Source organism: Anas acuta, chromosome Z (genome assembly GCF_963932015.1).
Source record: "Anas acuta chromosome Z, bAnaAcu1.1, whole genome shotgun sequence".
NCBI lineage: Eukaryota > Metazoa > Chordata > Aves > Anseriformes > Anatidae > Anas > Anas acuta.
The window spans coordinates 6,395,584-6,421,606 of NC_089017.1; the positions used below are offsets into that span (position 1 = coordinate 6,395,584).

The 26,023-nt window shown below is 45.6% G+C and overlaps 1 protein-coding gene and 1 long non-coding RNA gene across 2 annotated transcripts in view; both read right to left on the reverse strand.

The window, feature by feature from the left end:
- Positions 1-26,023, reverse strand: part of PDZD2 (PDZ domain containing 2) — a 199,017-nt gene that overhangs the window by 74,451 nt on the left and 98,543 nt on the right.
- LOC137848547 (uncharacterized) lies at positions 18,609-21,373 on the reverse strand. The gene is made up of 3 exons (XR_011091414.1): positions 21,150-21,373; positions 20,656-20,823; positions 18,609-19,484 (listed from the first exon to the last, which is right to left on the reverse strand). It is a non-coding gene; the product is annotated as an uncharacterized lncRNA (long non-coding RNA).

Here is a 26,023-nt window from a genome sequence, read left to right on the forward strand (position 1 = left end):
AAAAAAAAAAAAAAGCAGGCTCAGCAGCCGTAAGGAAACATCTGGATCCACTTTAAGGCCAGAAATACTGAAGAAGTATGTTTATTTTACACTAATAATACTATTTAGCATTTCTACAGAACCTTTCATCCCGACAGATCAGAAAATACAGTAGAAATGACATCCACAGAGCATCACTGACACCCCAACAGCCAGCCCACAGCCCAGCTCACCAGGACACAGAAGAAGAATTTCAGCCCAGCCGACCACTCTCCGAGCCCCTGCCTGGGGACCTGTGATGTCTTTAGCAGGATGGATAGACCACTAATTTTTATGCTCTTCTCTGAAAGACTCCAGCATGGTAAAACATCTTGAAACTCCAATCTTCTCCAAGCTGGAAGGATGAAGGGCAGAGCAGATCCCTGCAGAACCGAAGCCTCCAGCCCCAAGGGGGATTTAAAAGCTAAAATTAACAAACCCTTTCTCCACGACACGGGAAAACGAGCTAACTTGCTTTTCAGGTAAGTCAGGGCATATTAATGACTAATAGATAGTGACTGATCGAAGGGCAAGTGGCTCCCTTCACCTTGGTGCTGTCACCATGGGAGAAAAGCCAGCCCATCGAGGGCAGATTTTGCCAAACACCAGGGGACACTTTTAAGAGGCTTCCACATCTTTGGGCAGGGTTCAAGCCTGCATTAACACACGCAGCCAAAGCTGATGACCAAGCTCCAAAAGCCCAGGAAAATCTTGCTGCTACTATGCCTGCGAGAGGTCTCACATCCCAGGGGGCTGCAGGCACCGGGACCGCCCGCTGCCACCCTCCCACCCACCTCCCCTGAGGACACTGCGCTCCATCCACAACTCACCTCAGTAGAAACCGATGGCGTTTGTAAACGCAGCTGCTATTTTAACACACTCTTGCAGGCACTCTTGCAGCTATGGGAGCCAGGAAGGAGCCAGGCAGCGCTCAAGCCAGCGTCTCACCGCCGACAAGCCCTGTCCTGTCCTGGGCTCTGCGGGCGATGGCACACACGAGGGACGCGATGTTCTCTGCCTGCTTTAATAAGCAGGGGGAAAGGCAGAAACGGCATGGGAAAAAGTCACTCACGGAGCCTAGAGACGTAAAAACATCCACGGAGTGCATTCAAACTGCCCGGGGTGCGCAGCAGGGCTCCCACCTCCCTCGGGAGGACAAGCAGCTCCCAGCCCTCGGCTCGTGGCCAGGGTTAGGCAGCACCTCCCAGAGCCTCACCTCAGCGGCAGCTCTCTAAGGTATGCTGGGTTGTGCGTGTGTTTTGTTTGTTTTTTAAACTCAGCACAGCCAAAGTGTTGGCTTTCTGTTGTGTTTGCGTTCTTTTACCTCATTCTATGGCATAGTTTTCACCATTAAATTTATAGCAAGGAATGCAACAAGACCTACTGAAACCTTGAAAGGAAAGCTAATTTGGACGTTAAATCTAAAAGGTATTTTTCTGTGGCCTTTTATAAGCCTCTACAAGTATGTTTGGTGCTGATTAGACCCAAACCTTCCCCTGGATTAAGATTGCTGGTAACCTTGAGCATTGCACTGTGTTCATGCTTGCCTTGGAGGTGTTCGAGCTGCCCTCAGGCTGGCTGCTGTCGGGACAGACACCACCACCCCACAAACTCAGAGAAGCAACGGTATCAATGAATGTATGGGGCAATGTCTGCATGGGGCAATGTCTGCTCTTCATTATTCAGCAGGGAAACCAAAGCAGCAAGAATTTAAGACCAACAGGAACAAACGCTCAAAGTCTGTGAGAGCCCCTGCCAGCCTTGCCAGGGGCCCCAAGCAAGACCTCTTTGCCCAGGCTCGCTGTGAAATCCCCAGCTCTGGGAAAAGGTGAAGAGGGAGCAGAGGGCTGCTGCTGTGTTTCCGCAGACTCACTGCCTACTCGTGGCTTTCACTGGAGGATAAGACTCAGTTCAGCCTTGCGACATGGGACTATGACTAAAGGCTGGTGAGACAGCTCACTCTGCCCAGTATCGAGGCAGTGATGTGGCTCTGAATTTGGGAGAACTCAATTCCTCTTCCCCTGCTGCTCTACAGATCCCTTGCAGCACCCCATGCAAGCCTTTCCATGAAAAAAAACAGGGCCAACAGCACGTCTTACCCCACAGAGTTACTGCAAGGTCTAGGGTGGCGAAGCCACGGCATTACAGTTTCACAAACACCTTAAATCTGCAATCAGCCAACACCAAACATCGCAGCTTTCCTCCCACCCCATATCCTGTTTGGCTGCCGGCACAACCATTTGGGCAACCGTACAAATGAACCCGACGAGGGAACTGATCCAGCTTTAAATTAACCCAGCCCAAAGCAAACACCCAAAACCTCACACCTCCAGACAGGGAGCTCTAACCCAGCCCGACCCAGCTCCCAGCAGCATACACTCCTGCACGGGCTGGGGCAGGAAAGCAAGAGGTTGGTGGAGCTATGCAGGCTCTGTGTAGAAGTACTGGCTCGCTCTAGCTGAGCAGCCAAATACCTTTGGTTTCTAAAATTAAAACACCAGGCATGCTCCCCACAGATGGCAAAGCCCAGCTAAATCACATCCGCATCACAGGTGTGGAAAGGAGAGAGGTTAAATCATTGCGATGGTGCTGGCACAGAGCAAAAATGTGGTTTTGCCCTGCATGTTGTAAAGATGCCTCAGAAGCACAAGCAGGGCTTTTGGAGAGCTTTCAGCAGAGCAGGGACCTCCAGAACAGCCAGCAAGCACATGGATGAAGGACACAGTGGCCACAGTGAGTCTCTCCCCCTTCCCAGCACAAACATCCAAAGAGCTGCACAGCCTCTCTGCACCTAGAAACACCTCCCCGAGCTCTGACAGACATCCTAAACCTAACAGATCATGCAATTGCAGTCATCTGTCCCCAGTGAACAACACAAAACCCTCTGGGATTTGCTGATCTATTGGCTCTGCTAGCAGAACAGAGGAGTGACGTTGCATTTAGGCTGCAGAGATTTTTGGACTCAAGCTTTACAAAGGAGCTGATCCTACTAAACACACAACTCTCACAATTGCACCTAAAAGTCCCAAGAGACAGACAAGCATGCCGTGCTTTTAGGGTTTGAGTCCTGGAGACAGGATAATGAGGATTAAGCTGACAAATTCTATTTTTTTTTACTTGGTTGGTGTCAGAAAGTACAAGCAGAAGTGCAACTCACTCCAACTCAGAAGTACAATCAGTCCAAGAAGTCAGACTCAGTCCAACCATCATGGCACTGAATGCTCCAATTTGTTAGTTCACAGCTCTACTGCAAATGCACGTTTAGCTGGATACATCACCTTGTTCACAAACATCATTTCCAGTTATGAGAAAACTGAGCAATTTAACACTTTCAGCAAGAGGGCATAAACTCAGCCTCCTGTTGTAACCCTGTAACACAGGAGTGAATGCATGCAGTCATCCCCTTTAATCCATATCCAAATACAAGTGCTGTCACCAGCAGAGAAGCTTTCTCCTTACTCTGCTTTCACCAAATACATTTATTTTCCAAAATGTCTTCATTTGGGTTTGCCTGTCCTCCTCAGACAATGCTTTACCAGACTCTAATGTGGCATGGGGCAGCCTTGCATTATATTATATTTTTCTTTGCATCCTTGAATTATATGTTGTGGAATGGACAGAGGAAAAAAATGGCCAAAAACTGCAAAGGAAGGGAAATATTCAATCTGTAGAGAGCCTGCTAACCCCTTTCCCTGCCAGCACCCCCATGATCAAGGGCTGTCAAGACAGTTTCTCTACTGCGTACTTCAGCACATGCCAATACCCTTCAGAAGCAAATCTCATGTTCCTGTGCAGAGCCAGGCACTCTCCAAACTCCAACCAGGTTCTTCTCAGGTGAAATTCAAGTGGCAGACACGTGCCAGAAGCACACTCCCTTCACTCCTGCTGCTGTGTTACAGCTGATGCCCATCAGTGCCCAGCCCATGGGACCACAGCTGAGCTAACCCTAAAGCAACCCCCAAACCAGTCACGATGTGGAGGTCAGCTCTAGCACACCACTTTTATCCTACAGACCCACTCTCTTTTGGGCTACATACTCCTTAGCACAGACACTGGCTAATTGCTCCAGGCCTCTAACCACTACAAGAGTGTTCTCCAATGTATTAATCCCAGGGAAGTTTGCAAAGACCGGGGCTATTGTCTAATTAGGTCCATGCATGATTTTCTGCTCCATGAGAAGCACAAGCACCCAGCCAGACAAGACTTGTTTGCAGAGCACACCAAACACACACACTGGAATACAAATAAATCCTTGCTTACTTTTTGCAGTAGTTGCAGCAAGTTACAGAGTAGAGCCCAAAGTGTTGGCACTACTGCTGTTAATTGCAGAGAGGCAGCTTCTTATCATTAGCTCAGATATTCAGCTTTTCTTTATTTACTTTTTTAAAACAATACTTCTGAATTAGAAAACAAATCTCAGATACATTAGTGAAGAGACACCACAACTTTGACTTTCAAAACAAGAGAGAATATGTCAAAGTAACAATTTGACTTCATTGCAGATCAATTTTCACACTGTTCATTTTTAAAATCTTAAATCTTGCATGGCAGCAACCTTCCTTTTCTGCTGTGTTCCTCCCGAGGTGGAAGACTTACTCCAGATCTGAAGCCCCGAACAAGTTCATATTTGCAAAATATGAAGTAAATCACCAAACTGAAAAATGCACACACCTCACATTAAGGAACAAGGAAGGGGTCAAAAGCCACCCATGTGTGTATAGTGTTCACACAGATCTCAGCGCTTCTCCTGCTTCACCCTGAGTGCCCAGATCTTGCTGATACAATTTGCCCCTCACCACCCTATTTCCAGGCCTCTCCACCTTTCCTCTGTGCTGCTTTAGGATCACTCCCCTTTAAAACAACTGCTTCTACATCTTGCTAAGCATCCAGCCCACACCTTCCCCTTTTCCTCCCTGCAAATACAGCTCCTGGTTTCCATTCTCATTAGGCAGCAATGAGAATGCTGAGAGAAAGGGTTTGTACTCGAGGTCTGCTGTGCACGGGATCCCTGCCCCGAACACAGCCCTTGCTGCCTCTCCTCCCCAGCCAAGAGGTGCTGAGACGCAGGGAGCCCTTCACCTCCATCCCCATTCACACCCAAGCTATTCCAGTGTTGTGAGGTCACCCCTTTGGGATTAAACTTCCTATTTTTCCCTACGCAGGAGTTATCACAAATGCCCAAAAGGGAGGAGAAAAAGCACACATCCCACTGAAAGAGACTTTATGCCAGCAGGAAAGTTTTGCAATATTTTAAATGAAAAAATAAAAGAAAAAAAATAAATCTGCAACATTGTTTTGGCAAACCACATTCTTTAGGTTTCAACATTAGCTGTAATTCCCAAAGTACCTCTTTCCACGGAGAAGTGAAGGTTTTGGATGTCTGCGAGCAATGACAGGGAGAGACAGAAAATTTAATCAAGTCTATTTTGCAGCAGGAAGCGGGATGCTGGGGCAGAAGGGACTTATTTTCAAGGCTTTTGCTTGAGCTTCTGAGAAGATCCCTAAGAACAGGGAGAGGCCAAGCTTCAATAACCCCTTGCTGGCTTGGGGCAGATATGGATGGAACAAATTCACGACTTATGTACTCGTAGAGACCAATTTTGGCAACAAGGGTTATTTGCCTCCAAAAAAACACTCCGTTTTTTGTGTTTTCCAGGATTTGTCATGATACTGTAAGTGGTAACTACTTCATCAGCTGCTTCCTCCTTCCCAAGGGGGGCCAGTGCCTGGCATTCAGCATCCTCACATCTTCTTCTTTGACCACAAAATTCAAGAAGGCAGAAGCACATACTTGAGGTGAGAAATTCAGCTTTCTACTAAGAGCCAAAAAAGCAAACCCTAACCCCATGTTAGTGCAGGGGAAAAGCTTGAAAGTATGACCTGACCAGATGCTAAAAAAAAATAATAAAAAAATAAAAAATAAAAAAAAAGAGCCTGAGCTCACACACGCAAACATGCACAGGGGCTGCACGTGACCAAGCATGGTCCCCCCCATCCCACGAGGCCATCAACACCTCCCTTAATTCACAGCCACTCTTGCAAAGGACGTTTTTGTCTTTTGAGGACCATCGCCTGTGGGGACGGCTGGTTTATTTAGCCATTTAACATCGCTACTTTGTTCTTGGCCGTGACAACAGGCTGTGCACACAGTAAATCCCAGGGATGAATGGCTTTCATCCCTGCCGATGGGGCTGCTGAGCCGTGCTTCCTCTGCTTGCTGCAACAGGTCCCTGGCCACAAGGCAGCTCCCCTGGCTCAGCAGCTTCCCTCCACAGCACTGAGCCCTTCCTCTCCCACTGCCCAAACACAGCTTTGGTATTCCTGACATCCAGCCAGAATAAAGGGCTCGCCCTCTCTACAGCGAGAGAACTGTGCCTGCATTTATTAGGTTTTTCAGTTCCCTGTGAGCACAAGCATCTCCCATTGGTGCTCCCTGGCTGGGGTTATTTTTGCCCAGAGGAGCACATGGCTCTGAATTCAAGTGCTTCAGCCACCAGTGCATGGCTCTGCAGCTCCCTGAATCCCCAGACGGAGCCTGGCTGTGGAAGACACCGAGGCTGGCACCAACCCCAGCTGAGCCAATCACCCCATCCTAGGGGACACCTGAAGCCTGGGGTGTCAGCCCCCGACACACCTTGCCCAATACAGGAGGCACAGCCAGGAGCCAGCAGCACAAGAGTTTGCAGAGGCAGGAGCTGGGCGATGCCAGATATACGTGTGCCTGTCTGCAGCATGCCTGCCTCTTGGATGCTTGCATTAAAAATCAGCTTCTAATTACATCCTCACTTTCTGTTTTCACCGCAGCGAGTTTGGACGAGGCCAAAAGAGAGAAGAATTAACGAACACGCATGGCAGCAGCCATAAACATTTCCTAACTTTCACTCTGTTGTGCAACACAAGACGGAGACATGCCCTCCTTGGAGGGCCAATGGATTAGTGCTTGCAGATGATTTTAACTTGTCAACCACCGCAGAGAAGTTTTGCTGGATTTAACACAGATTTCCCAGCCTGCTGTAAGCACTCTGCCAGTTACAAAAGCACCCCTCCGAAACCGGGGCCTTTTGGTCGAGTCAGGGAAAACACCTCCCGGAGCAAAGCAGAGCACGGTGAGGAAAAGACGCAGGCAACCGGCTTCCCTGCCTCGGGGCTAGGAAGCACATTTGTGCTGATGGGGCCCACAGGGCTGAAATTTTATTTTAATTTGTTTTATTTTTAGTTATTTCTCCAGTTTTGGCATGAGGCAGAGCAGCACCACGTCACAAGAAATCCCCTGCAAACTTTCTGATTATTTTCATCTATTATGCACTCACCACAAATCCTTGCCATTAACAAACTGCAGTAAGGGAATCAGAACTTTCAAAGCCACAAATCTCCTAATAACTGCGGCCCCTTTATGCATGCTTCAGGATTAGCCATGTCATCTGGTTAGCAACTCAAAGCTGCTCTTCATTATTGGATTGAACCTGCCTGCAAACAGTGAAGAGATTGATAATACTGCCACCGACTTCAATGGTGCAGGAGCATTCATTACACAGCGTCCTCCTCCCGGACACATCAAGCCCAGTGGCACAAATTTATGCTGTGATAGTGTGCCAAAGACCCAGAAACCTCCCTCGAGCACATTAGCAGCAGCCCTAGCAGACAGTGCTGGAGTAAACTTGACTGCAAGCACTGAGCATACATCAGTGTGCTCAGGCTTCACATTGGCTCCTAGCATGCAAAGCGAAGGCAGCTTTAAAACTATCTGCTCTGTAAATTAGGAGTGCCTTTAGTTGCTTTGAAAAAATAAGAGCTTATTTAGTCAGTGCATCGGCTTCTTCAAAGAGTCTGCAAACTAATTAGCCACACTGAGTTACTATTAAAATACAGAGCTTACATGAAATACTCTTGACGATAAGAGAGCTGGTGCCTTGGTACTAAAGCTATAGAATTAGCACAAACTGTTCATCAGATGCATTTTCCTATAGGCTCTAAATTATATTTCAAACAGTATTTTCCTTTCCCACAGCGGATGTGGAAATTCACTTGCTTTATTTGTTAGTTCAAAGCAATAATATTTTTTAGCCCATGTGCAGACTGAGAGTTTGAATATTCAACAGTGAGAGCAAGCACGAGGGGATGGAAGACCCACACACAAAACAGAAGATGCTGAAAACAAACAGAAGCTGAAATTAAAAATAATAATAATAATAAAATAAAATAAAAACAGTTGCTGTACTACAAAAGAGTCATGCAGCTGTTGCAGATCAACTTTTACAGGACAGAGGGGGTTGTTCAAATTAATGCACACTAGCCAGAGGCAAACCCTCCCGTGTAGATGCAGATAGGCTCTCAAGCAAACCAAACTTTACAAACCTCACAAGATATGCAAAGCCCAGAGACGCAGACTGCAAGCCTCACAGATTTTAATTCCAAGAGTTTCTGCCCATCCCTGCTTCTTACAGAGCAGGTTTATTTGGCAGATAAGCCTTTGCTACTTAAATAATAATATTAAAAAAAAAAAAAAGCTTCACAGGAAAAGACATTTCCTTTCGACTTTCGCTCCTCCGGTCCAGCTGCGGCTTACAGGCTGACCTACAGCAGAGAAGAGCAGGTACACATCTGAGCGCTCTGCACTGTGCTCACTCCCCTCCAGTTCAGGTCCCTCTCCTGCTGCAGCACCCATGGGGTCACCAGCACTTGCAGGAGCCCCCCACCCCATGCATGACATCGCCACCTCCTGCTCCAAAGGTGTTAGAAACCACAGCTCTGAATGCCAGGACAGGACCTGACAGCAGCTGCGGGGAAAATAACACATGCATCACAAGGGGACACTAAAAATTCCCATTACACATCATCACAACTACTCCATTACCAGCTTTTAACATGCCATTTACCTAATTTCCTTCCCCCCCCCTCCCACCCTTGCTAAACTTTCACTGAAAGTATTGATTGGACTTGTCAGCATGTTCTCACATTAAGACTGAATTCAATTAAACCAACAAGATAGCAGGTATTGGATCTACTTAAAAAATAACAAGTAGCAACACGCACATGCTGTCGGTGTAACCAGAAACAAGGATGCTACGTAACACATTTTCTAACTACTACCTGCACACAAAAAAAGTCAGAAGCAGACTTTAACCAGCAACTGCCTGCAAGTAGCAGGACAGCAGCAGTGCACAACTACTGCATCTTATTTCACGCGCTGGATCAGAGTTTAATCTGAGCAGCAGCTACATAAATCCGGAGGGGCTCTATTAAAAACCAGTGCAGTGACTCAACCCACGTAGAGAAGCATAAATTCAGAGTCTTAGCATCTGTATATTCCTTAAGAAAGCCTTTTGTTTAGCAACAAAAATTTCTTTGTTGGACAAGCTGGGGGGATGGATCACATTTCTGTCACAGGACATTTCTGCTCCTCTAGCAATGCAGAAGGGCGTTAGCCCACTTGCAATGCCAGAGAAATATTAGCTGTAAATGTGTGTGCCAAGCAACTCTGCCATGGGCATTTCAATACAGTGCTATTTTCAATCTTCCCAAAACAGCCATAGCCACCCACCATATGCTAGAGCAGCCCTAAGGCTGTCACAGCCCACGTAAGTCCAAAAACTCCAGCAGCAAGATCTCACCACTCCACTCCCTCCTCACCGAAAGCAAGGGACACTTTGTCGCCTGCCTCAAAGGTCCAGGATTTCCCTTCCAGAGTGCAGGATGGCTTCAAGCCACCTTAGGGAAGCCATGCCAAGAGGAGAACATAGCCTTTTTTTGGACACGCTCTGCCATTCATTGGCAGGGACGCACAAGCCTGTCCATGACAGGGCCCATCAGCCCAAGCACAGCAGCAGCTGCCCCATGGACTTCCAGTTTCCATTCCTCACCACCTAAATACCATCCTTCTGCAGCAAAGTGGCCTTTTTTTTTTTTTTTAATCCAAAATTAAAGCAATTCATCACAGTAGTAACTTTATCACAGACAGAAATATTTCTCCCCTTCCTCCACCCCCCCCCCAAAAAAAAAAAAAAAAAAAAACAACATCTACCTTGTGTTCAAAGATAAAGCCAACTTGTGGATCCTATTTGCTGGCATTCCATCAGACGAGAAGCATCTCAACACACTGTCTCCATTTGCCATGCTCATGAAAGTCACATACTCAGCAGATAATCCTAACAAATTGCCACTGAGTACAACAACAACAAACACTTCAGCCACACACACACACAGAAACAAAAGACCCACATCCATCTTAACTGCCATCCTGTCCCATTTCCATGTAGATGGTGATCCTCCCAACCCATTACCATTATGCGTTGGCACTGAAGTATTAAAAACAAAACTAGAAAGACACCAAAGCCACAAGACATGCACCCGTTGTTCCCCCCATTTTTATTTGGTCCTATCTTGATGCCGGGGCAGTCTTAACAGCTTCATACATTACATACAAAACCTTAAAATTAGCCTGTTACAACCTTTACTCTGAAATATGGTAGCACTTATTCTCCCGCAAACTTTTTTTTTGGCTGAGATATTTGCTCTCACATGGATCAAATATAGAAATATATACACATACAGATACATATGCATAAACGCTACTCATATGGATGCCATACAAGTACCATATGTTTTATGCATTAGACAGAGATGAGGTCATAAACATGACTGAGATACTACAGCGCCCACACATACGTAACATATATTAGAAACACACACTACAGAATATTAATGGACTCAGTTCTGAGAAGTGCTGGGGGCCTGGTTTTGGTTACTATCAGTATCAGTGCCAGGTCTAAGTCGGGGGTCTAGGGATGCTTAACAGAGTAGCTATTAAATTTAAGATGCTAGAGGATGTAACAGTTGGCATTTAACACAGGACAATGATACAGATATAAATAAAAGTTATAGGATAGTTAAAAATCCTACAAAATAGTTATCAACCTGCAAAAGGTTGAGATTAAACCTGTTGCATCCAACTGGATTTTGTGGCTATCGTTTATACACGTAAGACACCTACACTACATGCAGTAGAACACAAGGATTTTTATCACCTCAGTGGGACTGGATCTGTACCAGATCTGTTGTCCCAGCATGTTGTTGGCCACCTCGTGTTTCATTCAGTCCAGCAGAATTGCCCCGCTACTGCGGTTACAACATTTTCCATGCAAGACATAGTTCCCCAAAACAGCACTGGCCTAAGCTGCCCATGTTACCAGGAGGCAAGAGGGGACAAGAGGCAGCACTGTCCTCACAAAGCCCTCCTTGTAGCGACTCTGACTAAAGCCCCTAACTCTGGGGAAGTTTTTGGCAGGGCCCTATAGAAATGCGTTGGCAAACAACTGAGAAAGATGTTGTCAGCTCTCCAGATGTTCCTGCCCCTTGAAAATCCCAACATATCTTCCCATGTTAGAAGTCACCCCAGCATTTTTTCTGTGCATGGCCCCAATCCTCCCCAGCATTTCCACATTCTTTGCCAGGGAAGAGAAGCAAAAGTTCTTCTTTCCTCCTCTGGTTCTCCTAAACACATAAGCGGACACCGGGGAAGCAAGGCAGTGCCTTGCTCAAGCGAGGAGAACACAAAGCCAAAGCAGGAAGCCAACTCTTTGATCAATACTCCTTGATTTAATTAGCCTTGGACAATGCTCAAAGTCAATGCCTTAGAAGACTGGCCACAGGCAAACTTCAGTTTGCAAGAGGGATTACTTTCACAATCTGAGAAATAAAAAAATAAAATAAAGATTTAAGCCCTGGAGGACTTCAGGACAAATTTACCACCTAAACAGACTTGCCTTCAGCGAAGCAACAGCCAACTGACTTACCTAACAATTGAGGCCCTACAAAGAAAACAGCTATTGCACCGAATTTATTTATCTAGTTTGTGTTATTTCAGTTTCACATTTAAACTTGGTTAACAAATTCTTCTTATCTTCCTTCTAAGTCAGTTCTTTGGACGGGAAGACAGCAATGGGGCCTCAGCAGCACTGCCCAGTAGCCCCTAGCGTAAACTTCCAGCTCTCTCTGAAAATAGGTCACAAAAGCCATTTGCTGCACATAAAAGCTTGTTACCTCCTCTGGTTTATTAAATTTTACCTTAAAATTGAGATCTCTAGGAATATATATATGAAACAGTACTGTTAACAGAACCCACCAACATCTAACTAATATCTGCCATATTTTAAGGTCTATTTAGCCTCACCAATATACATGCATTAATTCTAATGTATTGGATCTGTACCAGAAGCTAAAAGCCAGGACATGAGGCCTGAAGCAGCAGTCTGGATACAAGTCCTAACTTGGCAGTTTAAACACATACATAATCATCATTATTCAGACTCAGCGACGGGAGGGCAGACCCTGAATCCCTATTAGATTTACTGACTTAATAATTTACTCAATTTACTAATTTCCTTAGTACATACACTGACCGGGTCGGAAAGGATTCAAAGAGGAGGCCCCTAACCCAGGGAAGCCATGGCTAGAGTTGAACACTTGCTCTGTATCGTTGATGGCACCTCCATGAGGGGTCACCCACTGCTGAGGACTCATATGCCAGATGAAATGCCTGCATTTCATCCCCAGGTGAGCACCGAGGCCTGCGGTAGAAAATCAGTAAAAATGAGGAAGGGGCAAGGGTCTCCCACTCAACCCATCACACCCTGTCAGCACACCTCAGTATCTGCTAACATGTCCTTGGCACCCACATCATGTAGGTTTCTCACTGCTGGCCAACGATTCACACTAAGTGAGTTCAAAGTGAAATGCCCTGGGGTAAATTAATTCAAATCATGACTTCACAGCACCGACAGGGCACTAATCTCTCGCACCAAAGCTGTGCAAGGAGGATATGGGTGGCAAAGCAGGGCCACTTCGGACACTTGCTGCCTAGCACCCAGCTGCTGTTGCTGAGGACAAGCACCCCCAAAATTCAGCTCCAACAGCCTTGGCACCATCCGAGGAGCACCAGGCACAGGACCCACAGCTCTGTGTCCAGGGCTGCCCTTTAATCCTGTCACAGGCGGACACACAGGGTGAGAGGAGGCTGAGGATTAGGCAGGCCCTGTCCCACTGCGACCAAGCCCTGCCTGCAGGCAGCAGGCCTGCTGTGCCCATCACTGCCCTAGGCACATCAGTGCTCACAACGGGGAGGCATGGATGCGAACACACAATCTGAGCTCTCACCACCCAGGTTACATGAGTTCTATCCCCCAGCTTTAAGCTTTATCCAAGCTAGCTTCTCATTATGCCTGCTAATTGAGATTTAGCTGTACGTGAAAGACAGTAAGCATGCACTGAGCACGGCACGCTTCCTTGAAGCCTGTACAGTAAATTAAAAATTGCAGTTACACCATTGCTACTGGAATACAAATAATACAGCCATGGCAATGATACCAGGCTTGCTGGTTAAGGCAGCTGGACAGACAGTTAAGGGTTTTCTGTGTTGAAGGATGTAAGCAGATCTAGGTTTCCCCTCATTTACTGAACTGCTCTTGAGAGAAGAGCGGTCTAGGAAAGAATCAATCACCACTTATTTTCAGGCTCACACATCATCTTTACTTCCAAGCAGGCAGGAAGGCCAAACTACAACTGGGCAAGACAGTTAAAGCAGGGAAAGGAAAGAGAGAAAGAAGTAAAAGGGGAAAAAAAAAAAAAAGTAGAAAAAAAAGAGACACCCTCCCTGGTAACCTAATGAAGGTATAAGAATAGTACCTGATTCATAAAGTGAGAAACGTGACCATCCGGAGGAGGGGAAATTGCAGCCAACCTCTCAAGTCCAGAGAACGTGGGAAAAAACTATTTCAAACTTGCCCAATGAATAGGAATTGCTTTTGTCTGCTTTAAAAGCAGCATTGCTTTGACCACCAACGTGACCAGCAGTTACAAAAGGAGAAATCTCAAAAACAAAACACTGAACTATGCCATGTCAAAAGGCTGCTGTCCCACGCCAGCGATATTCAGAGCTGGGTTGTGCTGCCAGCTTCCATTCATAGCCACTGCTCACAGGACAAAACAAAAGCCATTTCCTTACCATTTATACAGACAGAGAGACAATAGCACTCATAAAACCCCATGTTAAGCCTTTTAGAGAGATTTCTGGTTTGGGATCTGATCTGATCAGCCTGTTAGAGTCAGGCTCTAACCAGCCGCGCAGCCTGTTGGCATATTACTGTTTTAGTATTAACCCTTTCAATTATCTATCCCTGCACACTTCCTGCATCCTCTCTCCATACTCTGTCCCCTATACAACCAAGACATGAAAAAATTTCAGTATAAGGTGTAACACTTGTATGGGAACCAGCAGAAATTACCCACTGAGCATTTGGGTTTCTTGTGGGTCTGTTTTTACTTGGCGTTTTCACAGCATGGCCAATGGCCAAGGGAACTGCCTGACTGTAGCAGCTGGGCACGATGAGTCAAGGCACACTAATGCCTTTTAACCTCCTTCCACCTGTGTGCAGGGAGTGTTGGCCACTCAGCTGAACGAAGCCAGGATCAGCACTGCCCTGCCGAGCAAAACTCAGGCACTTGCACCAAGGTCAAACCTGCCCTGTTCCCACCATCCTTCAGCAAGGCAGGGGGGAGGAACAAAAAACCACCACCACCAAAAAAGATAATCCCCCAAAAGTAGATTTTTCAGATGGCAAGCAAAGAAGTGCAGCCAACAGAGCAGAAAGCGGTTTGTGATAGCATGGCACATAATGCGATATAAATTCACTAGAGCCTTAGCTAGCTTTACACTTTGCAGAGCCCACAACTTCTGAATTCACTAAAATAATAAAGCACCCTGACATTAATACAGTCATTGATGCTAAATAAAGCTGAGCACAGTTGTGCTGCTTTGATCAGTCTTTTCATAAACGCAGTATAAATAATATTCCTGCTCTTAAGAGGCTTTTACATTTGGAAAGTGTTACAGGGACACACCAAGCAAGTAAGTAGTGTTTTGTTTCTTTTTCCTTTCAGGCTTTTTTTTTTGTTGTTTTTCAAAGTGTAGACAGAAAAGTTAAACAACCCATTCCCAACAATCCAAACAATGTGTTTACATAAGGGTTTATAAAATGAAAAAGCAAGTTACTACACATTCAAATATTCTGCTCTCCTGCCAAGTGTCTCAAGAGACTAATGTCCGCAGAGAAACAGGCTCGCGCTATAAGGTTTCTGTCCAAAGTTTCAGATTTTAAAAGCAGAATACAAAGAGCAAATACACACTCGGTTTAATAGCAGAAATCCCTGGCTGGAGGAGCCTCACCGGCTTTGCGCCAGCTGGGACCTGCAGCTGTCTGAAGCAAAGAGTAGGGTCCAGGTTTGCTCGGGGCAGAGCTGTTGCTTCCCCACCAGCAGCACAAGGAGGGGTGAGCACCGGCTGCACTACTCCTGCAGCCTCCCGGTTCTGCATACTTGCTCCCTCTCCCTTTCCACATGAATTCATGAGAATACTCCGGCTTCTTCCAAAACGCCCAGACTGGCAATGCCAGACAGCTCAGGTCCTTGAGCCGTGCTGCTCCCGGTGCTCCTTAACAGCCTTCCCACAGCTTTTCACAAACCCCTGGTAATTCAATTAGCGCTGAAAAACCTGAGTGAAGTGTCAACTTCTACTTTCTCCAAAGCAGATGTGTATGTGTGTGGTTTATGCTTGGGGTTATCACTAAGCCTAGCCTGTGCTATGCAGTAGTCCAACCCAGCTTTATCTCATTAAAGCCATTTCTGCCAATTAGCGAAAAAAACATTTCCTTCTGTGACAATTAATACTTACAGCAGTTACCCTTCCAGTTCACAATGCTCTACAGGCATCCTTAAATCTTTATCTCCGGAGGCACATGCACTCCAGAAGGGAGCTGTTTTCACAAAGGTGGTATTTCAAAATCCTACCACACACAGAAATCAGGTTTAATCACAACATGGAGACACTTTACAGTTACCGTGACTAAACACATCAGCCCTTCTGAGGGAGCACTGAAGGCCCTGACATTACTTCTTGCTAGGGGCAAGAAACACCTCCAGGCCTCAACAGGTATGGAAGGCGAGACCATTGTGCATAATGCACCAGGATAAGAACACGATTAATGAGGATATTTAATAAATAAATAAATAAATGAAACCAATTTGTACAAAGTCACTGGTTGCAGACTAAACTCTGAGGGGTCTTAACATTGCTGGGGATCCCAAGATGCCCCCTTTGATTCCCAGAGCAGCTTCAATACCCATTCTGCTTAAATAAAACTCTCACAGGAAGAAAATTTTGGAGGCATACACCCCTGAGAGTTGCCTCAAATGCCTTCTGAGAGCTTACTTCACCCCGTACTTGTGGGGAACAATCCTTTCATAACGCAAGTCCCAAGAGGGTTTTTCCTGGAGAATGACTTTTTCCATTGTCAGTCCTGTAACAATGCTACTCCCCCTCCTTCTCCACGCCCCCCCCCCAAAAAAAAAAAAAAAGAAAAAAAAAAAGAAAAGAAAGCTTTATAATCCTCTGCTTTTTCATCTGAGTGGAAACCACTATATGACAGCTTTAAACTTTTCTTTCTTTAAACCCAGCACTCCCGCCTCAGCTATAATCCTCCTACTGGAAAGATCTGTTCGCGAGTCCCTGCCTCCAGGCAGGAACATCACAGCAGCGATTATGGTCCCCAAAATCCAATCAAATAGCCTCATCTTTTAGCTCAATGGCCATGACTTTAATTGGATGGGAATAACAACACGGAAATTAAGTGACAATTTGTAGTTACAAACTGCTCCCAACCCACACCATTCCCAGGTTCAGGCTGCTTTGTCTGCAGCTCTAGAGTACTTTGAACTCCGGGGATGGCACATCTGACAGCACCAAAGGGACTTTTGACATCCGTGTCCCATTTTTAAGCCCTCCCAGGCACAGGGGCTTCTGAGACCTTTTGGACTTTTGATCATCTTCCGGCTCCATCTGGCTTTTCCTCCTCCCTCCAATTTTATCCACGACAGCAAATGTTGAGTAACTACAGGGATATGCTCAAATTCTTACATTTTATCTTTAAAATAATATGAGCAGCACCTGTATAACTAAAATGGTGGAATTTTACTTGTTCTAAGAGTTAAATTGTAGCTCTAATTCTGCAAAATCAGGACGTGCAAGCTACAGTGCCTAAATTAAGGATGGATTAACTTTCTCCTCCAGATAAACATAAAATAAAATAAGAAAGGATGTTCAGTGATGAAGCAGTCAACACATTTTGCAACAACAAAATACGCAACCCCCCCTTTTCAAAAGCAGCAGTGAAGTCAGAGAAGCTGCCACTGTCCAGAACGAATCAATGACACACCCTGCAATCAGGCACATCCACGAAGCGCAGAGCTTCGGTCAGTGTGCCACAGGCGTACAGCAAAGCTGCAAAGTTCAGCTCGGGATCCCATTAGTCCCAGCTATGCTTCAGGTCTGCCTTTCTCCTGCAGAGAATGCGGAGATGTTTCTCCCCTGGAACACAGCTGCAACAAAGAGGCATAGGGCAGAGTCCCATGGACTTGTTGAGGTCACCCACCATTTTCAGCACATGTACAGAGAAGGCTTTCCTGGTGTCTTCCTTCCTGTAACCTTGAATAACCAGGCATCAGGGCTTCTCTTTTTTGGAGGAGCATGATATCACCAAGCTGTACCCGCAGCTTGCAAAAGCCTTGAAATCACCTTAAGTAGGAAGCAAAAAATAATCCCCAGCATACAATCCCTTCAAGTTATGGTTTGGCAGAGGCTTTTTTGAGCTACTGATTTGCACTGAGGTTTTTCCTCACAGAAAACAGTTAATAGGTGGAGAGGGAGAAGACAGCATTCCTTAAAAAAAAAACAAAAAAAAACAGCATGAGATACCGACACAGTTGTTTGAAAGCTCTCTCCCAATACACACAGCACAAGAGCCAACTCTTGCTTTAACAGCACTGCCCATTTGGAACAATGTCCTAAAATCTGGGAGATGTTTTTACTTTCTTATTTTTACTTCTGTCCTTGCTTTAAACCCACTGTTTTTTTCTTTAAAAGACAAGAAACCTTACTCTGTATCACTGACCCTACCTCATTCTTAACTACACGGCTGACAGCTGCATCCCTCCTTGAATCTCTTCCAGATGTGATAGCAGACCATACCAGCACCACACGACACACACACCCCCACTCTGGCAATCCATTGTGCTAATTAACAATCTGTCTTCAGAACAGACAGTAATCAATGAGGCCTAATAAACATACCGAAGCCCCATGTATCACAGCAATTGTCATATTGACGTGGCGAAAGGGCTCCTGGATGACGCACACCGGAGCTGAAAACACCACGGCACAGTGATCGCAGACGCACCTACGTTGCAGGATGAAATGACCAAGATGAATTCGTGCGGTCCAACCGCGATTGCATGGGCTTGCCCACAGCCTAATTAACTCTGCTCTTCAAGCCACTGTTTAGCAAGAAAGCAAATCTAGTGTTAGATCACAAGAAATGGGATCTGAATTGCACCAACCACAGAGCAACCAACAGCTCCTGCCAGGTCAATGTCCAAAAAAAAAAAAAAAAAAAAAAGATGAATGATTAGCTCTGTGCTCTAAGAAGGCCATGCATGATGTCAGTTAACATCTGTTCTTCTGCGTACGGCATGAATCTAGCATAAATTATGAGCACAGTCTGACAAACATCCATCCTGACCTGCGTCACGTTGGAAGTGGAGGTGACCCAGGAACGCACAGAACCAGCATTAGTGGGCAGCAGTCCCTGCCCTCAGACAGGTCCCCCATGGGCTTCACGTGATGATTCCCACATCTACTAAAGTGTTTGGGCAGTACACAGAACATTAACACCAGACAGGATCCCTACATGCTCCAGGAATGACAAAAAGATGAGAGGTTACACACAACGACACAAAACAAGACAAAGAACTGACACTGCTCAAAAACGTGCTCTCCTGACAAGTGCTGTCTCTTCTGAACAGACATGGAAAAATCCTACCAACACAGTTTATTCATGGCCTCAGTTTGACCTGAGCAAAGAGCTCGACTAAGAACTAAGGAATCTGAGCCTTCATTTTCAAGTGTTAGAAAGCAATCCAAATATTGTACTGTTATTTTTTTGCACATCTCCGTTTAACTGGTCTCTTGTGTACAGCTTTGCCCCTCTCACGCAGCAAATTCAGCTGAAAATGAAGCTAGTAAGGAGCTATATAAATCAACTTCCAAAAGCAACATCTGTAAGGAGATGCTACAGGTACAGAGAAGGAAAGAGTCCTTGCTCTTCCCCATTTCTGTATCACAGAGCTCACGGCATACACTGAAATAGGAAGAGAAGTCTGGCATTTCTTTACTCCCCAAGTGAAGGATTATTTGGAGCAGCTTCAAACGTTGCGTGCTTTATCACATTTGTTAAGCATCACTGTGGAAAGCTCCTCAGAGGTGCAAGTTCTTCAGTTCAGCTCCTTGTCATCCACTGCACCACTCAGCAACTGCAGAACATCCTTCAGGTACGGCACAAGGGGTGATTTAAAACCTTCTCCTATCAAATAAAGGGCATGCAATGAATGCAGAAGCAAGGAAATGATTAGTATTGCTGAAGAGATCTTGCCATTTCACTCCTGAAACCTCCAGCTTATTATTTGATTGTCAAATTAGGTCTAGGCAGCTTCAGTCGAAACATGCTTTGTGCTTGTGCTCCAAACATCAAGTACATGTAACTAAATCCATCACTTAGAAAAAAATTCCCGATGCTTTCAGCTAAAAGTATAACCACAGTGCATCTGGCATTTAAATAAAATAACCATTAGCACAGGAAACACCCAGCATAAAAGTGCTGGGCCAAGCAAAGAGAGATGAATACGGAGAAGCAGCATGGGACTGGATTTAATGCCATGTTTACCAGGGATCCGCTGTGCTGAGAAATGCAGAGAACTTCCTGTGGCAGGCCGAGCTCAGTTACAGGATTAAAAATGCAGGCTATGACTAAAACTAGAGATTTAATTATCTGGCTTAATTGGACAAGGAGGAAAAACAGCTCCAGTATAAGCTGTGGGCTTCTAGAAGACAGCAGACTACTTTCACAAAAGCTGGGACACCTGCAGAGCCGTTAAGGGCTGAAGGGTTTTTCATATTTCCCATTAAAACACGCAGGTACCTATTCGTTAACTGGAGCAATGGAAATGGTCACTGGAATTTAGAAGAAGAAACGCATTACTTGAGATGAATTAGATTAAACTGTACCAAGCCTACAGATTAGCATGAATTAGCCACTATCGTCAGCAAGTCCTGGCAATGCTCCGACCCACAATCAGTGAACAAGTCCATAAAATTTCAAGTCATGTTCACAATTATTAACCAAATCACATACACAACTGGCACCGACAGACACTAACCAATCGTACAAAAATTATCCTCCTCAAAGCAGGCATTATGCCCAACCCTACCACTGACTCATGAAATGCCCTGCAGCAGGTCATTTGATGTCTTTGTGCCTCAATAAAATAAGAATAATACTTTCTCGCCTTCATACTAATTGCCACTTAAGATCTATAGATGAGAAACACTATGGAAGTGATTACTAATAAATCACATCATGATATTCAGAGGCCCAAATTCACTTTGCTCATCACTCAACAGTGAATAAGAGCAGTTTCTTCTTCATGGAGTTTAATCCCACTTGTTGTGGCTATTTTCCCAACAGCCACACTTACTTTCAAGGTTCTGCATGGTTTCTGTGATGCCCCTCTGCTCATCACACACCATCAAAACAAGCACAGGCCATGGGTTGCACAACAGTGATGGACTCCCAGCCCAGGCTGCTCCAGGTTTCGCTGGTCCCTGCAATGAGATCCCACACGTACGTGGGCTTTCTCATGGCCCTGGAGTCACAAGGTAAGAAACAAGCATTTCATCAGCAAACCACACTTGGCTGGCATCCCTTCCCACATGCTACTCGGGTTTACCTAAAGCTTGACACATCCCCATGCACCAAACAGGTCACCAGCATCATGCGTGTTGTGCCATGGAGAAACCTGCATTGGGACTGATGTGACCACCCAGGGCCATACACCAAATCCATGAGGAGGTAAGGCCAGAGATGGGATTAGAACAACCTTCATCAGTGCCACTGTGGTGCTGTGCTTTCATGTTCCCATCCACATGCCAGTACCAGAGAACCAGGGAAGTGATGTAATTAAAAAGCAACCTGGGAACATTGCAAGGAAGATCCGTTTTCAACAGCATTGCATCCAGGACCTGCTTGACCATGGGCCCACACAACTACTGGTGAAAAGTATTTCCTTTTTTAAAGCTTTGGAGGCTTTAGGAGAAACACCATGTGCCAATCTGCTCCTAAGTTTCTACAGGAAAATAATAAGTGTGCAAACAGGCCTGAATATTGCCTTAGCCAAACAAGTGTTCTCCCACTTGTTGTGCCTGTGAAGATGAATCACTGCCTCCTGCAAGCTGTAATTTACTGGGAGGACACCAACCAGCTCTTTGTGGTAGGCAGGTGAAACCAATGCCTCCCCACTTAATTGCCTGTTTCTCTTCAAACTCAAACCCGGTTGACGAGGAAGATCTCCCATGGATTACCAAACCCAGAGGACGGATTTAGTAACACATCCTCCCTGGCTAAGAGATCCCCCAGCTCCTTAAATTCGAAGGCTTTGGTTCATTCACATTCTTAACTGATCTGAATGATCTGATTCGCAAAAAATAAGATCTTGTCTTGGCCAAGAAAACCTTTATTGCCAAAGGTTTCAACATGAGCTGAGGAGGCATGAGTCAGATCAGATGCAACAAAGGAGCATCAACAGCTAATTAATAGGATGCATCTAAGCTTCCCTCTAATAAATATATATATATATTAAAAAAAAAAAAAGTCTATTCAGGCTTTAACAATGTCCTCCCCAACAATTATCCATGAGCAAGTGCTTTAGCCATAGAAAGTTGGGCATCACCTCCTCCAACCATTTTATTTTTATTTTTTTGAATTAAAGAGTGGCCACAAGGGCTCACCGGCACGCAAACTCTGTTGCACATACATGCATGACTGGTCCGGCACACCCAAAGATCACCTCACCGATCAGACCTGCAGGGAATTTGGTCTAAGAACACAGAGTTCAGGAATGACAAAAGCAGGTACAGGCATGAGATCAGCACTGAGGTTCCCAGTGCTACCACGAGGCCACTGGCACCGAGCGTCTGCTGCAGAGCAGCTTGGATGCCTTGGAAAACACAGAGCGCGGCCAGGCTACACAGGGAAGTTACCCTGTAAAACATACGTGGTGCTAGGACACAGCAGAGCTGTGCCTTATTTCCTACACTGTAAGAGATAAAAAGCACTTCCTTATTTTAATGTCAACATCTTGTCAATTTACCATGAACAATCAGGTACTGTAAAGCTGAGAGAACGACAGACAGATATCTGAACTGATTATGGTAGGAGTAAAGGAGAAACAACTCTCACTTCAAAGCTTGGACCAAGTGATTACACATCTTCACAAGGTCAGACAAAAATGAAAGAACTGACTCCTCAGACCTAATAATCTCTGTTCTTGTATACCCTATAATTTCTATTCCTTTCTCCTTACAGTTTTCCTCTCTTTCTGCTACTGTTAGAAATAAACAAAATTTTCAGGACAATTCAGCTGAGATCAGCTAATTAACTGTATTCTCAGGGCTAGAGGAATCACTAAGGAATAGAAAATTCAGAGATTTCATTTGTCAGAGGTGCTTTGACCGTATTTATTGTGTTGATACCATAAGCTTATTGGGTGCTTCCTAATGGAGAAGCTATCAATGGAGATCCATGTTCCCACTGCAAAATAATGTCACTTACTGTAAGTACACAGTGTTAGTGTCACTATCATCATACATTTACCAAAGGAAATTAAGGGGACAAAGGAGAAAGAAGGAAAAAAAGTCTCCAAAAACCATGCTGTCCAGACAGTAGGAAACACTGAAAATACTGTCTCATGTATTTGGAGCCGAGCCTTTCTGAATAAATTAGCATTCAGCCACTGAGGACACATGGAAGGAAACTTTACCAAGTGCCAAAAACGACTTGTCTGAAAAGAATTCAGTAAATAGATTCCAGTGTCTGACAAGTGTACTCTGCACTGAATATTATCAGAGACAGCAATGCCTCTTAATCATGTGGACTGCATTTTTAAATGGTAGCTCCTACCAGTTGAAGTCCAAGAAAGATAATCTGAAGGGTCCCTCCAAGGCGAGGCAGAACCGGTCACTGTGACAGATGCTGCTGAATCAGAGTACTCAGAAGTCGTTGCGTGAACCTTATCAATGTGTTATTTATTTTCACAGACTCGTTCCAGATTGTATTTCTGGCACAAGGGGTAAGATCAAGAGCATTTCTTTCAAGAGATGAAGCTAATGAGGGTAATTAACCCAACTCCTAAATATATAAGCCGTGCAGATAACAAGTCTCATTTGAATTTTGTTATTCTCGCAAAAAGCAGACGGATTGATCTGACCGGTTCCATGGGACTTTTGCCTTGCTTAAAAAGATGAATGCTCTCCCTTTAGCTACAGATCGAAAGCCAGGCCAGTGGGGGTCTCTGGAAGAAAATCTAAAAGGAAAAGCTTCAGGGAGAGGACCTGCAATGACAGCTTTTCCCTTGCTCAGATCTCCAGGAGGAATAAGGGTGCCCAAATGAAGGGAATTTCTACCCTCGGGTGTTTTATCGAGCACACTCTCTGCCGGGTCATTGCTGTGGACAAACATGATGTTATTTCTCAGAAGGTGCCGGCTGAGAAAGCAGATGCCACACATGGCCCCAAAGCACGGTCAGATCAGGATCAGTGAACATGAGGAAGCAGCCAGAGCCCCGGCAATCACCAGGCTCCTGGGAGGGCACCAGCTGCAGTCAGGCCCTTGCCCAGGACATACCTAGATTGCTGCAAAAGCCCTTCACTCCCTGCCATGGCCACCTTCAGGTCCCTCTCCCTCCCCAGGGAGCCCTCACCCACACTACAGCGATGCTTTTCCTCGAGGCAGCTGACACCTCCAGGGACAACAAAGGCAGCAGCTCCCAGCTGAGCAAACAAATCACTGATTTCTTCAGGTTTACAGTCAATTCAGGACTTGCTTTGGCCTATTCCTTGACTTTTGTTTCTTTTGCCAAGCAGCTGGCAGCTGGAGAACAGGACTGCCAACAGCTCTTGCATCAGCAGCATCTGCACCACATATGTACCATAGGTCACACAGAAACACATACCACAGCGCAGCAGCGCAATGGGATCTTCATCCAAAATTCTCGATTAAGACCAAGGTAGCGTTGCCACCATGTATATGGCGCCTATCATGATGTCAACACGCAGCAAGAGAGGAGAGAAGCCAAAAAGTCACAGCACAGGTATGTTTTTTTTATCCCAGGAGATTCACCTCAACTGGAGGCTGTAATCGGAGTCACAAGGCGCACGCACACACATGTAATTTTTTGGAGTGGTTTTCTCGTGAGTATTCGCTAAGTGGCCCAACATCCTCGCTATTGTGGTAAACTCCCCAGTCAGCTCTGACTGTGGTTTCACTGCCAAGACCTTCCCTAACAACAACAAAAGCCCTACCCACACAGGCATTTATGAATTATCACCAGGAGTAGCATCCCATAACCTTACAAAGCATATAAGTAAATACTTGAGATGAGTGCGGTGCTTTCCAGACTCTCAAAACCAGGAAAGTCCCTCCTTCAGACACAGAATCACTTAGAATCATAGAATCATTTAGGCTGGAGTGTCCAGGAGCTGGAACAAAGATAGAGCAAAAGGCACAGTCTGGAAACCAGTCCTGCACCAGCACAGCGAGATGGGCTGCAGCAAAGCTGAGCTGAAACACCCAGCCACTACATGGAAGGAGAGCTTGAGCATGCTGCCAGCAGAACGATGCTCCTCAAATCTGCTCAATTTTTAAAATTAGTTTCCAGGAGTGGCCACATAGCTCACACCTACCTGTTCCTGGTAAACTGCAATTTCTTCAGTCTCTGAGAGTCACCCACAGCATGCAGGAGAAAGGCATGGGGGAGCATGCCTGCGTTACTGCTCATCCCTTCCAGTTAAAGCAACCCATCCCTCCACAAATTTAAAAGATTTACAGCACCCAGAGGAATCTCACATCCTGCATCACAAGACAGAAACCACTCTGAACCCACTGACTGCCGAGAAGAAATCCAAAAGCCTCATCCGCTAACAAGTTTTGGCATTTGATGGGAGGCAGCAAATGGCATGCTCCCAAAGACTTCCTTATCTGCCCTCAATACTTTTTAGAAATGCATCTATAGAGTTAAATTAGTATGGATGTGTTTTTTTAACTGCTTTAAAATGCTTTCACTGCACATGGAAAAAAGAATCTATCATGTGGAATCCCTGCAGTTTAAATGATATTTTAAACAGAACAATACAGACAGTAATGGTATTTACCATTTGGGTATTAGTTGGGCTGAGCAGAGGAGCAGAGCAGGGCTCGGCACCAGCAGGGCCTGCAGTACAGGGTACACATCACCTCCCTCAGAGGCCATGCCATGAAAGCCTGGGTCCAGTCAGGCCTCTCTGTGGTCTGTTTCCATTCCTCAAGCCTCCCAGCGCATGACTCCTCTTATCGTTCCTCCTTCACCGCACTATTCCATCCATCCCAAGTCCTCCTGTCAGCTCACTTCTCCCACGAAGCCCAGCAGTTATAAATCTACACAGCTCTCTCAAAGACTACAGTTTCACAAACAACCACATCCCAGCCATTTCCTCTCTGGAGTTCTCTGGTGCATCCTGTTTATTCTGCACCTCTCCTGGTTGTACTGCAAACTCTTCAGATCGAGGGCTTTCTGTGTTTTGTGTCTACACTGCTGGAAGCACGTGGCCAGTGCTACCCAGTTCAGAGCCGTGAAGGCCAGAAGAGACCACTACAAATACCTGTCCTGGCCTTCTGCACAACGCTCAAACTCCAGAAAATGAGTTCAGTCCCAGTGGAGGTGCACTGCTAAAATACAACCACACTGTTTTATTTTGCATTTTCTCCTCATTCAGCTGCATGGTTAGTGTTTCTGTCCTTCATCCTCAAATCCT